We start from the raw sequence: 14,910 nt of genomic DNA, 5'->3' as shown, positions 1-14,910 counted from the left end.
CTTACCTGCCAGTCAAGTATAAATAATTGAACACACACAAATTGTTTCAAAATAAATAATTTTATTGTAAAAAATGTATAAAATAAATTAAAAAATAATATTTACTTTTTAAAAAATTTTTTTTTGATACATTTTCTGAGTGCCCGCAGGTCACTTCTCGCCTTGCGCACTGTCTTGGCCACTTCCTTCCATCGGTGCTACATGACCTCCATTTTCTCCAAAATTTCATTTTTTTGTGAAACAAAATCTGTGTATAAATAAAAAGAATATTAAGTACACATATATTGTGAAGCCGACACATGGATATGACACATTTTCGTATAAACAATATATGAATGCTTACCAACACTTTTTGCCATCTGCCCTGACGGGCCTGGCTGTGGACTTTCTCGCTCTCCCTCTGATACTGTAATAAGAGCAAACCAAAATAAAAAGTTAAATTACACACAATTATATGCAACCTACCTCTCTAAAAGTTGGGTACATACGTGGCTCAATTTCCACCACAGACTGTACTACCTCCTCTTCAGGGGAAACCAGTATGAACTCTGCATAAAAAAAAAAAAAAATCAAATACATGTTTGCACTATACCTAAAAATAATCTATTTGTCATATTTAGAAAATTATAAATTTTTTTGATATAACCATATACCGATATCCTATTTATATATTTATTTGTTCCAGCGGAGTTCTTCATCCTGTTCCACTGCGGTACTTCATCCGGTTTCTTCCAGCGGAGTTCTTCATCCTGTTCCACTGCGGTACTTCATCCTGTTTAGTTCAAATTTACTTACCTGCCAGTCAAGTAAAAATAATTGAATAAACACAAATTGTTTCAAAATAAATAATTTTAGTGTAAAAAATGTATAAAATAAAAAAAATTAATATTTACTTTTTTAAAAAATTTTTTTGATAAATTTTTGGAGTGCTCACAGGTCAATTTCGCCTTGCGCACTGTCTTGGCAACTTCCTTCCATCGGTGCTCCATGGCCTGCAGTTTCTCCAAAATTTCATTCTTTTGAGAATCTGTGTAGGAATAAAAAAGAATATTAAGTACACATATATTGTGAAGCCGACAAATGGATATGACACATTTTTGTATAAACATTATATGAATGCTTACCAACACTTTTTGCCATCTGCCCTGACGTGCCTGGCTCAGGACTTTCTCGCTCTCCCTCTGATACTGTAATAAGAGCAAACAAAAATAAAAAGTTAAATTACACACAATTATATGCAACCTACCTCTCTTAAAATTGGGTACATACGTGGCTCAATTTCCACCACAGACTGTAATACCTCCTCTGCAGGGGAAACCAGTATCAACTCTGCATAAAAAAAAATCAAATACATATTTGCACTATATCTAAAAATAATCTATTTGTCATATTTAGAAAATTATACAATTTTTTCGTATAACCATATACCGATATCCTACCTTCCACCTCTACCGGCTCCTCCGGATGGCCAGCCTGGTCAGGGGTATGTTTTTTCATGTTTACAAAATTATGCATTTTCTCTTATTAAATATATACCAATATCCTACCTTCTGTCTCTACCGGCTCCTCCGGACACTCCTGCGGCTGCTCCTCTACCTCCCGAGCACGTTGTCCTAATGCATAAAAGCAAAAATTGTCATAAATAAATAAAATTTTTTAAAAATTTCAAAACAATTTTTTAAACAAATGCAAATAAATTAAAAATAATTTTGTAAAACCTACAACCTATAACAAATATTTTTGAAAAAAATTAACTTCTACAAACTGACAAAATTATTACTTACGTTTTCTGTCAATACGTCGCCTCAACGTATGCAGCACGTCCCTCTCTCTGTTCTTCAGATCAGACTACCTTTTCCGCAGTTGATCTTTGGAACGCTCCACATGAAATTTGTGCCGCAATCTCCTCTGCAATTTCTCCATTATCCGTTTTTTTCTCGCATTCTGGGATTTATAGTGCCCCCTTCTACCATCATAGTCATTTTTCTCCAGGACCTCCACCAAAACCTCCATCTCCTCTCTGGACATAGGTGTGGCTCTCTGGGCAGACATAATTACATCACAGACAAACATATAACAGGAAGTGGGTGGGTGTTTGCAAAGTCCTGTGGGAAATCAGAAGTGCAAAGTGCAAGATCCAGCGCGGTCGTTCGTACGAAAATTTGTCCGACATTTCGATCGAGAAACGAACATTATTGAGGTGGGTGATGCTGCATATTTTTACATGTTATCCTAAATATTATGTTTATAGTTTTGTTATATTTTATATTTTAATGTTTTTCACAGATCATGGCCTATGATGCATTCAATAACCCTGACTTCATGCGTGAGTTCATTGAGGCATACAGCTCACATCCCTGCCTGTGGAATGTGAAGTCTGCTGATTATTCAAACCGACTGAAACTGAAGGCGTATGACGCGATGGTCGAGTTCAGCAAGACCGTTAATCCTGCCGCTGACATTAAATATGTGAAACAAAAGATTCAAAACCTTCGTACAGTTTTTAAAAAGGAAATGAACAAAATAAAGGCTTCACAGGGGTCAGGTGCTGCAGCGGATGACATTTATGTACCTAAACTATGGTACTTTCATCTGTTGGAATTCACTGCAGATCAGGATGAAGGTCGCCCATCGGTGTGCAGCCTGGAAGAAGCGGACAAGAATGCTGGGGAAGGTACACACAGGGATGCTGAGGAAAGCCTTGATGAGACTTCTGAGCTTTTCAAAACACCAGACCAGGTAAGTTTTTTTAAAATATTTTTAATATTAAATTTCTAAAAACACAGGCACAGCTACATATAGGAAAGTATAAAACTATATATAGAGTTTTATTACAAACATTATTAAACAATTTTATTACAAACATTACACACTATGTCATGCGATCCTGCCATTCAACTGCTTCAGTAGTGTTGAAGTACTCCAAGTACTTGGTTCTGTTTTCTTTAGCCCACACAGAAGCATTCTGAGGTACTGCAACCTGGAGATCCACTAGACCAGTGAATTGATTACTGCTTTCACCCGGTGTGGCTGTAGTTGAATCGTAGCAGACTGTCATGTGAAATGTTGTCTCGGTCCAACAACCAATCCTTACACCACATTCGCTGCTTCTTCTCAACGTTCTCCTCTTCAAGCATACACACCAAAGCAAGAGCGGCTTACCTCTTCCTTGAGAACACTTTGAAGGGCATATTGCACATAGGGAGAAAGGAACAGTGTGGTGAAAGTCATTCGTTTGATCCGAACGTTCGTACACAGTATTCACTTCCTGTGGTGCACATCACTTCTTGTATCGTTCAAACGATCGCATCTATTGTGTGTACAATATCTGCGAACGATCGTATCGTTATCTGTATGTACAGGATCGGTGCCATACGATCGTTCGCAGATATCGTGCAGGATCCTTCGTCGTTCGTTTACAGGTAATAAAGCAAATTAAAGTAAGCTTTAAAAGTTGTATTTCTAGCAAACATTTGATGAATGGGTCCAGTAGGGTTCCACTGAGAGTGGATCCCAAATGCCTCTTTATTAATGATGTATTAACTTAAGAAAACACTTCCAATTTCTTCAAATATCATGTCCAGGGTATGAAAGACCTGAAAACAGCTATATTGTCAGCTTCCACTTCCCCTCCCAGACTACAGTAAACCATTTTAGCTGTTCTGTCATAAGAATGCTGGCCATGCTACAGGAGTATGAGGGACCATTTGCATATTTCTACTGTCAGCTAGATCATGTAATAAAGGGATCACCGGGTTGTGTTAGGGCAGTGGCAGCATGTGCATCGCTGCTGGCAAACGTAGCAGACTTCGTCTTGGATCACACACTAATATTATAAATAATATTAAACATAATACAAAGCATTTGTCAGCATCTAGGTTGGCTTATTATGGGGTTGTTTTACATACACCAACCAATTTAACAATCAGAAGGTGTAATATATTGAATCTTGCTATACTCTTTACATTTGTGTTGTGGGTGCCTAAAGAAAAGTGAATGTACATGAATACAAACCGTGACACAGGGGTTAGCAAATGTATCATCTAACTATATATGTAACTAATTCTGATTTTAAGATGTTTATAGATGGTTCCCAATACTATACTGATGATGGGTAGCCAAGTACTGGATATACAGTGGTAACTAATAGCATATTAACCACCTTGCCGTTAAGCCCGAGCATGCTCGGGCTAAAAACTTTTGCAATTATGGTTAACCCCGAGTTTTTGTCACCAGGTGGTTAAATGTAAACAAACGTTATGTTGCAATCCGATTGTCATACATTGTATGACAATCGGATTACAACTGAAAGGAAATACTCACCCAGTGTCCGCAGCTCCTATTGCTGGCATTTGTAGTGAGATGTATAGTACAATGCAGAAATCCTGCATTTTTTACATAATTGTGTGTTTCAAACATTTTTTATATTCATAATATCTACTAGAACCCTTGTTCGGACATATTTCTGTGGGTTACAGGTCTACAATTTAAAAAAAAAAAAAATTCATGAAAAACAGTGGATTACTTTTGGTACAGAAATCCAGACATCAGTGTAACGCTCAGGTGGTTAAACCAACAAAGTTTATCTTTTGATGTGTTCAGGAAGCTGAATTGCAAGCATGTACTCTGGCCAAGGTTCGAGAGATATTGTCTGGACAGATAGATACTATGCATTTGGCATAGCAAAAGACTTTGGTCCCTACATGACATTTATAGTTAAGCCAATTAGAAATGCATAATTAATGGGGGAGCTTCTTGCAGCCCTATAACTTGCTGGGGTAAGCATTGTAAAAGTACAGGCCCATACAAAGCTTCAGACTCCAGAAGCACAAGGTAATGTAAAGACAGATGAGAGAGCCAAAGAAGATGCCCTCCTGCCAATAGCACCTATAAGAACCATGCTATCTGAGATCATAAATAATAAAGGGCCTGTGAACTTGGAAGTCCTAGCAAAATTACAGGAACAGGCCTCAGAGGAGGAAAAGAAAAAATGGATAGATCTGGGGGAGAAGAAAGACAACAAAAATGTTTGGCGGCATAGTCAGATCTATTGCTTGCCCTTATCATTGTACCCCTTGACTGCTCATCTTTCACATGGAATCACTCACTTAGGTAAAATGCAATGTCTGTCACAGTAAGGAAGAACTGGATAGATCCTGGATTACAGCCTTTGCTGCAAGATATAAGATGCCTTGCCTTACCTGTTCATGCCATAACCCTCGTAAAGTAGTAGACACTCACCTAGACCAGAGTACCCCTTCCAAATACTTCAAATAGATGTTATACAGCTTCCAAAAGTGGGAACATTTGAATATATGCCCATAAGTGTAGACATGCTTTCTGGATGGCCTGAGGTCTGGCTGGCAGCTAAGGTTACTGCTAAAACAGCATCAAAGAAATGACTGGAGTTCGTCTGCAGATTTGAGGCCCTAAGGTAAGAGTCAGAACAAAAATCCCATTTCAATAGGGAAGTCCTATCAGAAATAATGAATGCCTTAAATATTACACAAGTTTTCCAGACACCATATCATCCTCAAAGTTGTGGAAAAGTGGAGAGACTCAATATCACCAAAAATAGGACTGCCATAATTGCTGCTGAAGTTTAGAAACCCTGGGTTGAATGCATGCCTATTGTATTGTATTTAACATAAACAATACCTAAAGGGAACTATAGGCTCTCACCTTATGAAATATTATTTGGCATTGCCCCAAGAATAGTATTGTATTCTCCCCAACAGCTGAAAGCACTCTATTCTGATTTGACAGGGTATGTGGCCTCTGTGCACAAATGTTAAAACAAGGTGCATAAATATGTGTTTAACTCTATTAAAGATCCAAAACCATCTGGATTCCAACAGTTTAAACCAGGAGATTGGGTGGTGATAAAAACCAGATGAACCTTGAAACCCAGGTTTGATGGTCCTTTCCAAGTTCAACACTGACATCTGATAAACAACAGCAGACAGGCCTGGATACACATCTCTCACTGCAAGAAAGTGATTTGGAGAATCAAGCATGAAACGTGTATATATGTATGTGTTGCTTACTAGTGATGGGGGCTGGGGTGAGATGGGTCCAGAATACGCATTTTTAGACAATATGGGGTATAAACACATGGTCCAAGTAACCAAGCAGTATGACAGACATATCATGGTTTTCCTGGTTAAATTGTGATAACTGGTTTAGGGGATAGATATTTTAGGATTAGAGATGGACTCCAATTATGTATATACAAAAAAGATTCCCACCTAGTTCTCTGACCTCCAGATTCTGAATGGTTTTGCCCTGGGCAGGGTGTCTAGAACAGGAGTCATACCTAAAGTAGTAAGTAATAGTAATTAGTACATAGTAGTAGTAATGTCTGTATGGTCAGTAGACCATACTGTAATAGTAATAGTAATGTCTGTATGGTCAGTAGAATGACCGAAAGGGGGGAATGAGAAGGAAATTACTTTATCAAAGATTCCATGTTGTTTGTGCTGGAAGATGTAAGAAGAGATGTCACAATATTTACCCCAAAAGTCCAGCAATCAGTGAGGTGCCACAAAATCTGTTCCTGCTATGAAAGGGCTAGTTATAGCACTATATTGTGGGTTTGATCTTGGGTGGGTCATGCTCCTTTCAAATTTATATAGATTTGGCATGATTCAAAAATTGGAAACATAATCTTTTAGGATTAGATTTAGACATGCGCAGGTGAGCACTGTTTACAGATGTGGTTGAAGATGCAGACTGAAATAGGATTTGCATTGCTAAGACTGGTGAACTGTCTGTTCATATACACTTTTAATCTTTATTGATCCTTTATGTAACAAGTCTAGTTGATTTATTAATATTGGGGGTGGCAGCAGATGAACTCATAGAAAGAATAGGAGGTTAGCAGCAAGCCTGTAAATAAATATTACATGCACCAAATCAAGTATTAATACAATGAGATCAGAACAAATCACTAACATACAACAAGCATACACTTAACCCATAGACATTTCACATACAGATGAATGCCATAGCACACAAATAAAGGGGACTTTTTGGTGCTAGGACGACTGAGGAACAAATCTGCTGAATTTTATTTCAATCCTAATTTGTTTAAATAAAGAAACCAAAGAATCACACTGATTATCTATTTTGGATGAGTTTTTCTCATCAGGTACTGAGGTAGATAGCAGCAAGAAAAGGGCCTCGCTTCTCCTTCTTAGATCTCAGTTTCACATCTTCTCCCTCTCACAACATTTTCCTGCAACAATCTAGTGATGGCGATAGAAGTCTCAAAAAGGGTCATCTAAAAGCTATGCCAAGTCAGGAAAGGGAAGAAGGCCAAGTTTAGAAGAATTAGGTGAAATTGTGGACTTCTACAGAAGTCTCCTATATTCACCCCACCACCTCCAGAAACATCCTTTCAAAGACAGGTGTCTCTGGCACAGAAAAGAAAATGTCATTAAGTCACACCCATGCCAAGCCAGTTTAGCAAAACTGTTGCTTCACAATCCTCTTTGTTGGTATTAAAAAAGCGGACAAACAGATTACTAACATACAACACATACAACACCAAACATGCACAGACATCTCACATACAGAATGCCTTCTTTTATGAATTCACAGCACATATGTAGAAGGGCCTCTTTGGTGCTAGTACTAGTGAGGAACAATGCTTCCACATGCTGGAATGTTAACAATGCTGCAGATGCTGTTGCAGCATGGCATCAATGAGTACCTGTAGGGTTATGGTAAGAGGACAAGCCCCGGGTTTCTGGAGTTTTTTTAACTAGTTAATGACTCATTGGTCCAAATCTGTGCAGCATTTTGAAACCTTTTGAACAGGCAGCCTAAATAGGGAGCTACAATGAAGCAAGGATAAATAATCTATATTCTCTTGATTTCTATCTGAAAAACACTCTGTGGCATTATAGACTGGGTACTTGAAACACAGCAGAAAAAGAATAGAAAAAAAAGGTTAGTGGGGTGCCATTGTTAAGCACAGTGTTGTCCTAAGTTACACTTAAGCTACGTACACACCTTCAATAATTGTCGTTTAAAAACGAACGATCAATGATTATTAACGATATCTGTGAATGATTGTATAGTGTCCGATTATGTACATGCTGATAACGATATGATCATTCAAAGATATTGTACACATGCTAGATGCGATCGTTTGATTGATACAGGAAGTGGCGTGTACCGGAGGAAAGGAAGTAAGTGTCTGAAATTTGTTATAAACAGAATGTGAGTTCGAAAGATCGGTCTTACGAACGATCATTCGTCACACTGCTCCTTTGTTTCTCTGTGCAATATGTCTTTCCGAGTCCTCTCAAGCAAAAAGAAAGCAGTTTTGCTGTGATGTATGTGCTAAGTGAACATGAGGATGATGTGAAAGTTGTGAAGAAGCGCTGGGTTTGGTGTAAAGATTGGTTGTTGGACCAAGACAACATTTCGTATGAGAATCTGCTACGGGAATTGCGCCTGACATTCCCAGATGACTACAAAAATTACCTTTGCATGTCGTATGTGTGTTTCCAGAAATTACTTTCCGCAATGAGACCTACTCTGAAGAAACAAGATACCTTCATGAGAAAATCCATAACAGCTTAGCAGAGGTTGATCGCCACGTTAATATACCTTGCCACTGGAAGATCTCTGCAGGACATGAAGTTCTCCACTGGGATCTCACCACAAGCAATGGGTCATATCATCCCCGAGATGTGTGCAGCAATTATCGACAGCTTGAGAGATGAGTAAATGAAGGTAGGTGCCATATACAATCATTAAATCAAAAATTCAAATTCGCTTCATAAAAAAGGAACATTACATTTATTTAGCAAAGTGAAATTTTTTAGTGAGACTATAGCACATTAAAAAGTATAAACAACAATACATAACTGTGTAATAAATAACAATCAATAACAATTTTAACAATGTTAACAATATAAATGCAATAAAAAGTTGTGACACACTTGCTTTAATTCGGTATATTCGTGGCTTTCATTTAGGTTAGGTACAGGAGAAGGGTGAGGCTGTGGGTATGAAGTGGGGAAGGAATAAGTAGGGTATTGTGGGTTTATTTGGTGCATCAATCCTTTGTTGACCACATCGGTCACAATCAGCTCCACAGTACATGCTAATTCTGGGGGCATCTGCCGCAGTTTAGCAGTGAAGCCAAAGCCATCAAATTGATCCTCTTTTTGGTTCAGTTATGGCCATAAATAGATTGCTACAAAGTTTGCTTCTTTTCCAGTTTCTCTTTCTTTTTTTCTGACTCCTTTTTTGACTAGGGCTGGAAGTCAGCGGACTGGATGTTGCAGCAGGTGAACTCTCTATTAGGTTACTGGAGGAGGAAGTCTGCAGAAAAATAAATAGAACAAATAAATAGAACATAATATGCATATTACCTCTTCTTATGTTCTCCTTTCAGTTTCCTGACACACCTGAGGAATGGCTGGCCATCGCTTCAGACCTCCAAAACTTTTGTAACTTCCCTAATTGTGGAGAAGCAATTGATGGTAAGCATGTAAGAATCACCCCATTTGCACACAGTGGATCGTTCTACTACAACTAGTGGGGGGTTTTCGGCATCGTGCTCATGGCAATAGTGAATGCCCATTATGAATTTGTTTTAGTTGACATAGAAAGAAATGGGCGCATGTCTGATGGAGGGGTTCTGGATGGTACGCCATTTCACAAGAAGCTAATGAACAAGCAACTGCATCTAGCTAGAAACAGCCAAACTGTAGAGGGAATGAACTTTGTATTTGTTGCAGATGAAGCATTTGCATTACATGACAACATATTAAAACCATACCCTCAGAAGAATTATAACCAACAGAAAAACATTTTCAATTACAGGTTGTCTCATGCTAGGAGGGTGGTTGAGAATGCATTCTGTATTCTAGCAAATCACTTCAGAATATTCCATACTGCTATCAATCTGCGCATGGACAAAATTGAAAGGTAGTCTATGCTTGCTGCATAATTTTCTATGTTGCAATAATTGCAGTGCATCGTTTGCTCCTGTAATGGGGCAAGATTATGCTACAGCTGCACAGGGCGAATGCAGTAACCAATTCACCGGTCTAGTGGACCTACAGCTTGCAGTACCCCAGAATGCTTCAGTGTCGGCTAAAGAAAACCGAAACAAGTAATTGCAGTACTTCAACACCACTGGAGCAGTGGAATGGCAGTATCGCATGACATTTTTACGCCACAATGTTTGTTGGACTGCAATAAAGATCTGTACTAAGGTTTTCCTAACTTTAATATTAGTCCTGCCTGTGTTTTCCTAAATTGTACAATAAAAAATTTTCAACTTACCTGGCCTTGTGTCATGAAAATATCAGGAGCCTCATCCAGGCTCAGTGTACTTTCCCATGCATCCTTGTTCTCTTCTTCCAGGCTGCACAACGATGGAGGACTGTCATCTTAAACCGTGGTGAAAGACAAGAGGTTAAAGTACCATAGTTTAGGTACATAAACATCCTCTGTGGCAGCACCTGACCGCTTTGAATCCTTCACCTTGTTCAATTCTTTTTTTTAACACGGTGCACAAGTTTTGGATCCTGTGCTGAACATGTTAATGTTGGCCGCAGGATTTATGCTTTTGCAGAGCTCAACCATAGTATTGTATGCCTTCATCTTTAGGTTCCTGTTTGCATACTCCCCAGACTTCACCTTCCACAGACAGGGATAGGATCTGTAGGTCCCAATGAACTCACGCATGAAGTTTGGGTTGTTGAATGCATCATAGGCCAAGATCTCTGAAAAACATATACAAAAAATCATTAGTTAACTTACACTACTACACAATGAAATAGAGTACAAGGACAGGCAAAGCAGCATCACCTACCTTATAGGAATGTTCGTACGAATGTTCATTCCAAAATAATCGTACGATCGAATGTTTGGACAAACGCACGTGGGTGATCTTCCATGGACTGCAGATTTCGCAGCACATCTTGCATGTCCGGTCACTTTCTGTCACATGATATACTGTCATACTTGGGAGAGATGCCACAGCCAATACACAGCCTTTCCAGGAGAGCATCACCAATGACGCATGAGAAGATGGAGCTGATGGTGGCCATTCTGGAGAAGAAATATTATGATTGCAGGAGGGCTCATTACTCATTACTCCAAATGTCAGGAAGGATCTAATTTTGGAGACTGTACAGAGCAGGTTGGAGCATAAATTTGGGGTTCTCCATTCCAAGGACCAGCTCAGAAACCGGTGGTCAGACTTTAAAGAACAGAGAGAGGGTCATGTTGGATTTACTTAGATGTTGCATCGCATAGGTACAAATAAATGTATTTTTTTTTATTTTGTTTCATCTAAAAATTTTTATTTGACCAAATTGACCAAATTTTACACATACATTATATATATATATATATATATATATATATACACACATATACAGACATATACACACATTTATATTTTTTTATAAAATTCTTTATTTAAATTTTCAAGTTTTTAACAGATACATAAACATGTGGTATAATATTACGGTAAATACAAGGGGTATACATGAACAGGCAATCATACATTTTCAAAAACGAAAGTCCGTGCTGATATGAAGACAAAGTAAGGGTTAGAAGAGGCAGTCAGAAAGTATATACGGTAAGCCTTACCCCTAAGTAGAGAGAGTCGGATCTAGGTGGTGCTTAAACTCCAGTGTGTCCCTGTAGTACACCCAGCTACCCCACATAATGTTGAATTTCTCTTGGGTGCCCCCTAAACATATGCATAAATATTTACACATATATATATATATATACACACACACACACACACACATATATATATATCAATATATATATAATAAACGAATGTTCATTGCCGGGTGCTTCACACACACACACATTGTTGGTCAGTCGTTGTGCACTTTTTTGTTAATGAATATCATACGAACAGTCGTTCGTTTTTAACGATAATTATTTCATGTGTGTACGCAGCTTTAGGACTCTGGGCCACTACTGCAAGCAGTATGTGGTATATGGTGAATTTAATGCCTAAATGTCTAGCAAGGACACCAGGCAAAATAACTTTTAGGTGGGAAAGTGCTGTTTAAAAAAATTGCTACATTTTAATGACCAACTTGCCTGTGGTAGTGATTTAATCTATTTAAAGGTGAAAAAATGGTGCATGGGGTTCCCTTAGCACTGCTTTTTCTTAACCACAGTGTTAAGGCTTCGCTGCAGGCAACACTTACAGAGAGCCTTTCAAACGCATGATTGCTGACTACAGCCATTAGTTTATCAGGATTATTATCAGTTTATTGGAATATTATCAGTGATCACAAAACCCAAACCCCATATGACCAAACACATACATATTTTTCATGAAGTTTATATTTTATATATGGGGACAGTAATTTGGGGATACAAAGACGGGGTTTAGGGAATTTGAGGTATGTTTTTGAATTGTATTTGTGCACTCTGCTTTTACATTTTTGTTTGCCTTTTAAGACAATGCAGTATGGTACTGCAGAAAAAAAAACTTAAAACACCACAAACCATACTATTAAACAATTTTACCACAGGTCACCTACTAAGTGTTAAGATTTTAGGTGGCTATAAGAGTAATTGTTCCTTCAGCCACAAGAGTAAACTTTCTGTTGTTGTTCCTACTTTTACCAGTCAAATTAGGTAATGTATAGCCTGCAAAAAATAGGTGTTTCCTATAAAATCAATTGGTAAAAAAATAAATGGTGTTGCTGATGCTGTTTCAAAAAGGCCATAAACAACCTAATGGCAATTTCCAAGCATGTAAACAAAATGGAGTTTCTCCTTGGTGACCCTTAAAGATTTTTTAAAAGGGTCCTGTTTACACTGTTAATTTTTTTCTTTGTTAAATGTTTCTTATGGCAGTGCCAATCTCTCTTTGGCAATAATTTGCCTGTAACCCCAAAAAATGGGCAGAGTTTAACAGTGGGATCCACCCCCTTTAGATTCCTTTAGCTTTAAATTTAGGTTCAGCGGTTGCCTCTGGTAGACCCTTTAGCCTCATATTGTTACGACGGTGCCTGTTTTCCTGACCCTTAATCTGTAGTAACAGGAAGGCCATTGAGCTCTGCATTGAAGAGCACTGCTACTACAATTCCCTGCGTCTATAAAACAGTCCAATGTGGGGCCACACATAGACATAGAGGCCGCTGGTCTTTAGACGCGAGTAATGCCTCTACTACTATTCCCGGCATTTGCTTGTGTCTATAAAACAGTCCAATGTGGTGTTGCGCATAGGCAGAGAAGCCACTGGTCTATAGATGTTAGTGATGTCCCTACTACAATTCCCGGCATTACTTGTGTCTATAAAACAGTCCAATGCGGAGCCACTCATAAGCAGAGAGGCCGCTGGTCTATAGATGCGCATGATGCCGGGAATTGTAGTAGCAGCGCTATTTCTATGCAGCAGCGGGACAGTTGCAATTGATATTTAGGATTCCTTTGGGGGCCAAAAAAAAAGGACGTTGCGGGCCAGATTTGCCCAGTGCAGAATGGAACTGAGGTCAGCAGAAGGGATCTGACACACAGCCCTGGAGGTGATTGGGGCTAATTGTGAAGTCTGTGGATTGTTTTGGTCTGGATGGAGCTCTGTGTAACTCTTGAAAGCCAAGAGAGCCATTGAGGAGGTGAGGTGGGGGTCTGTAATGAATGAAGTCTCCCACTTTGTCCCAAGGTAGTTGCCTGTGTGGCAGCCTGTCCTGTAAAGGAGCGGGTCTGCAAAATTTTGGATGTAGTGGCTGCAGGGGATTGAGCCTCTGCTGCCGGGAAATAGAAGCAAAACCCGGTCTTTTCATGAGCCATGTAGTGAGCAGGAGTCTTCCGCTGGTTTGACATGTGCCAAGGTAAGCCCAAAATCTGGTCTGCTGCAAACGCGATGCTGGAGGACAGCACTACAGGAATCCACATCCTCACAGCACCATTGTGAAGCCACGCCCCCACCTATGGATTTCAATGGGATTTGCTGCAATGTTTGAGTTTTGCTAATAACAGATTTTAACAAACCCCTTCACATTGAATCTGGGAACATTTGCCAATTCATAATGTTGACTGAGATCAATGAGATGCCAGTTAAGGTCCATTATGGTCATAAGTCAATTATTCTTCACTGCTGACAAAAATAAACATACTGTATTAGACACACCATAGAAATTATGGTAAATTTACTGCTTCCTTGTTCCAGGGAACATCCGCCTTTGGGCAAACAGTACATGTAGATTCTTCCAGCATCAGCTCCTTAGAAAATGAATAGGGGTTTGTACCGCTTATGCCACTAGCTGCCCAATGTGCAGACACACTGGTCTGTGGTGTGAGTGACCAAGAGGCTGTGAGGAGCCACATGGGATTGCTTGATTCTAACCCTGCTTTATCTCACGTTTGCAAGCTGTAAAACTTTTAATTCCAAAATTTCACATTAGTTTCATATTGAGTTTGCATTCAGGAAAAAAAATATAATATATAGAAGTACAAGTAAAAAGAATCTACTGTAAATGAAAAATAATGTAAGCTTAGACTTGCTGGACAAGTGGTGCTAGATTTGTATAAGCAAGCTTTGGAGGACAAGTGCATACAAATGATACATCGAAGTTATTCACATTGTTCCTGACTTTCTGAAGATTTGGTAAATGTTTGGACAAAGAATAACAAATGTATAGAGAGGCGAGCTAAACTATTATATGGATGCCATAACACCCTTTCCATTGGAGATTTCATTACAATCAGGAAATAGTAGTAGAAGCCCAACAAAAGTTAATCTTTCTAGATCAATGGCAGAGTGATGAGTAAAGTATTGGAGATGTTTGGGGAATAGGTAAAGCACAATATAAAATGAAAACAGTAGGGCATGCTTTTTCCTGAGTTTTCATTTAGAGATATTGACATGTATGTTAACAATCATAAAAAATATATTTAAGA

The 14,910-nt window shown here is 38.7% G+C and overlaps 1 long non-coding RNA gene across 1 annotated transcript in view; it reads left to right on the top strand.

Annotated features, from left to right (window-relative positions):
• Window positions 1-10,261, top strand: part of LOC140343848 (uncharacterized) — a 54,075-nt gene extending 43,814 nt beyond the window's left edge. The window contains exons 2-4 of the long non-coding RNA XR_011923418.1: window positions 8,521-8,745; window positions 9,413-9,500; window positions 9,844-10,261. This is a non-coding gene — a long non-coding RNA (uncharacterized lncRNA). The remainder of the gene's footprint in view (window positions 1-8,520; window positions 8,746-9,412; window positions 9,501-9,843) is intronic.
• Window positions 10,262-14,910: the final 4,649 nt, after the last annotated feature.

Source organism: Pyxicephalus adspersus, chromosome Z (assembly GCF_032062135.1).
Source record: "Pyxicephalus adspersus chromosome Z, UCB_Pads_2.0, whole genome shotgun sequence".
Classification (NCBI taxonomy): domain Eukaryota; kingdom Metazoa; phylum Chordata; class Amphibia; order Anura; family Pyxicephalidae; genus Pyxicephalus; species Pyxicephalus adspersus.
Note: the sequence above shows the minus strand (reverse complement) of the source record. Positions and strands in the feature narration are given on the sequence as shown.